Below are 4,446 nucleotides of genomic sequence, written 5' to 3'. Positions count from 1 at the left end.
TTCTGACATCCCATGTTACGCTAATGTTTTGAGCTTTTAACCCCCAAAAATCCTTATTCTAGCCCCATGCGCAGCGGTCTTTTATCAAGATACAAGCGTTATCCTAAAACCATTCATTTAAAATACAGTAGTTGACTAAACTATACAGAAATAAGAGACGTTTGTGTTTTCTAAGAGGAAGTGAAGACTAGTTATTCAAATAAATGTCGCCTCATCAGATTCAATGTGAATCTATTTGATATAACTAAAGCCTTTTGTAATAGGGACTTGATTTTTGGAAGAATCGTAACATAGCCTCACATTGTTCATGGTAATGACCAATCTTACACCTGTAGCTACCTGTCCCCCCTCCATTATTCACATATGTCACTATGCCAGCTTGTTTGAGTATCCGTATGAGTGGAAAACTACCAGCCCAGACCACGCACTCCTTTACTCAGTCCATTCACAGAAACCTGACATGCAGGTTTAAGGTATTGGTGCAGAAGGTGGGTGAGGGAGGAGAGAGGGATCATCCAAACATCTTCTTACACAGCCCCACCTATTGTTCAGCCTCCGGCTATTCATTCCGTCAAAACAAAGTGTTTGCAGCCCGCAGAGTCCAGAGGAAGAGATTTATATATGAGGTTCACCGTCGCCATCATGTGGTGGAGTGTAAAAAGGATGTTTGATATACACACTAAACCAGGCTCGATTCACTGTCATATGAAGTTATGAGCAAAATGACAGTATTATTGGAAAGGTAGCTGGGTTAAATGTGTGTAATATTTACCCAAGTGTTGTTACTGTGGTTTGTAGCTATAGTAACTCTGTTCATTCTAGTCCAATCTGCTGAATTATCAAACACGCTAATAATGGATTACACTATATTTTGTGTTAGGGCGGAATGAAGAAGTCGGTTGAGGTTAAGTGAAAAAAGAATAGACTCAATCCAGGAATCAAGAAAATTAATATTTAGTCCTACATTTAAACACTACAGTTAAAATGTGTATAACAATTCCGCAATCTAAGTGTCTAAACACTTTGAGATTGCTGAAATGAAATGTGCAATACAAATAAAATGTATTGTTATTGTTATTATTATTATTATTATTATTATTATTATTATTATTATTATTATTATTATTATTATTATTATTATTATTATTATTAATAAACCAAACCTATGTTGGATTTTTTTTTTGCTTTGTCCCAAACATTTTTGACCAAAATATAATTTTAATCAAGCGAATAAAGCATTTGGTATACTGTATCAGAATCAGAATCAGAATCAGAAGTACTTTATTTATTAATGGTTTTGTTTTCCCTGCTATGGTGGCCGAGAAGTGCAAATGTGCTACAAAGGTCAAAAACATTCGGTTAGGAGAAACGCATGATGCATTAGTGATGCACACAGCTTGAATCAGGGCTGGAGTGCTTGTTATCGTTTGGGGATTGTAGGCTAGTTAGTAATGTCGGAATGAATCACGCGATCACATCGTTCAAATTAACCGATAAAACATACTCTTAAGGAAAGTTTCCAGTGACAGTGATAGTTTGCCATAATATAATCCCCGAACATCCACAACTGCTCCCATTTTAGCTGTGTGTCATTTTGTTGTGTCCCCGTTTCCGTTGCGTTTGCAGCTTCTTGCAGTATTTTTTTAATATGCAGCATTTTGATTATACACCGCTTTTAGTAAACGCTGCACATGTCTCCTCAAGTTGGTGAATGTTTTCTAAATGCTGCATGTGTTGATGTTTCTTATTTGCATGGGTCTTGGCAAAATTCATTTTTTACATTTGGATTGTTTTAGCTGTTGTAACGCGTTTACACCTGTCGGCCACCATACTTTATACATGCGTCAATTTTGTGATTCTATCCAGTTAAATGCAGTTTTATTATGTACTTCTACGATCTTTGTCAGGTTTAAAAATATTTTTTTACCGATGAAGAACTTTTTTCATTGGATGTCTGAATCTTGAGTTATCAGAGAAACAAGCTGAGCAGCTTCAGGGAATCACTGACATGAAACTGCTTTATTCTGTGTTTTAATCACAGTGTTCCTTTGTTTTTTGGGAGGAGACCCCGTGGATAACTCTGCTTCCATAAAAACCTACGTAATGATGAACAATGAAGTAATCCTAACCCGGAGAAGCTTACATGATATAAACACCACCCGTCTCCATCTTTTGTTTTGCTGTAATCGAGAGAACTGTAATGGCATTAAATAACATAGTGTGCTAAAGTTAATGTGACACCTCTGTAAACGCTTGTTTAAAATCTAGATCAGACAAATACAGTTATTTTCTTAAAGCTAAAATGACTCTTAGGAAGAGTTAAAGCATTCATACAGAGCCAACAACCCTGTAACACTGGACATCCACGGTACTCACAAATCATACATTATACAGTTACACTTTTCTTTTTATAAAAACTTGATTTTGGTATAAATATGTTAATTGTGGCTTTTTATTTACATATTTGAGCAATACATGCACCCTGTTAAGCGTCACATCATCCTTCCTTTCTGTAGGAATTGCAGAGAGTACAGTACGAGGATCAGAAAAGGCTTTTTAAGATGTGAATAAATCAACAGCTGCAGTAATCAGTATTTTTGTATTACTAATGGTTCAATGTGTAATGGGAAAGTTGTGGCTCTAAAGATGACGCCATGATGACGCAAAAACAGATTTTTTGTTCCTCAGCAGAGTAGTGTCCAGCAGCCGCAGACAGCTGTGTTCTTTCCGATGTACACTAAATGTAACACAAACAACAGACTCAGTTGGAGAAGTGGTGTGAACCAAGATTGATTCCTCCATATGATTTCACTCGGGAGTTTGTGAAAGGTGCAACAGAACGGAAAGGAGAGTGAATAATGGCCATCATCATTGAAACCCCAAATGAATGATAGCCAATTGGCTCTTTATAGGCCCCAAGCATGTTGGGTATTGCACACCCTCAAAGGGCCAAGGTGGATCACAAGAAGGGGGTGGGAGTCCTTCTTGCACTAACAGTGTAGAGCTAACTGGGTAAATGACACTATTGCATTCAAGGTGCATAAACTGACAATTACCATTATGATCATGCTCATGATCAAAATTGCAGTTATTGTACACCATAGTTTGTGTATACAGTTTGAAGAACAGACATTAATATGCTTGTATCAACGTGAGCTGTACCACGTGATCACACTGTGACAATGTGAGTCAGTCCAATGACTCACAGCAGACGGGGCACACTGTATGGTTTCAGTTGACTATAATGGAAGTTAACTTGCTGTTAGCGATACATGCATATTTCTGAGGATGATCAATTCAGGAAGGATTGAGACATACACTTTTAACCATGTCACAGTAAAACTGTATTCAAATCATATTAGAATGTTCTAACTGGGTTTGTAAGAATGTACGTATATAGAAAGTGAAAGAAACACTCAAAGGAGAGAAAATGGTTGTGAGGATGTGCCTCCACAAGTTGAAGGGAGCTAAGGCGGGGTTTTTCCTGGCTCAGAATAAAGGGTTCTTAAATCTATTAGTGGCAAACCATTGGTCCAGTCCATATACTGCATAAAATAGGTCATTAGAAAAATCACCCAATGTCAGCTTACTTACCGTGGCATCTTTTCAGGTGACACATCCATAGGTAGATGAACAGATAGGACATGCCAGAAACCTTTAAATACAATAATATATTTATAATTATCCAGTGGTGTAAATTAACTAAGCACAATTACTCAAGTATTGTCCTTAAGTATAATTATTGGGGTATTTGTAGTTTACTTGAGTCTTTCAATTATCTGCTATTCTGAACTTCTGCTCCATTATATTTCAGAGGGAAATATTATACTTTTACGGCACAGCTTTCATTTGACACTTCATTTTACATAAATACATGTGTTGAAAGGATATATATTTACTTCTAATTTACCCAATATTTCCAAAGTTTGCTCCATACGGAAGAAATTACAAAAAAAACGTTTTTTCTTATGACAAATTCTGATAAGATTCCATAAAAGTTCTAATACACTTTTATAAGAGATATTTTTATAAGAGAGGTACTTTTACCTTTGATACTTGAGTACGTTTGGCTGATAATACTTCTGAGTTAAACTCTAAACTCAGGACTTTTACTTGTAATGGAGTGCACTGTAATATTAGTATGTTTACCTAAGTAGAGGACCTGAATACTTTGAATGCCACTGGAATTATCATTCAGCTGTGGTGGTGACTATTACAAGAAATCAGAATACCGAGAAATTCAGTATTTCACATTTTATCACATTCCCAGGTTGCCGCATTACATGTACATCACGCTAATTTCACAATTATTAAATGAATCATAATAAATGACAATATGGTTTTGTTCTGTTTAAATTTATGTAATACTGGACGTTCAGATGCTCACCGGGGAAATACCATGGGACAAACGAGGCGCGCTTACCCGGCGGCCAGTGCGCGCTTCCA

The sequence above is a fragment of the Eleginops maclovinus genome, chromosome 4, assembly GCF_036324505.1.
Source record: "Eleginops maclovinus isolate JMC-PN-2008 ecotype Puerto Natales chromosome 4, JC_Emac_rtc_rv5, whole genome shotgun sequence".
Lineage (NCBI taxonomy): Eukaryota > Metazoa > Chordata > Actinopteri > Perciformes > Eleginopidae > Eleginops > Eleginops maclovinus.
Note: the sequence above shows the minus strand (reverse complement) of the source record.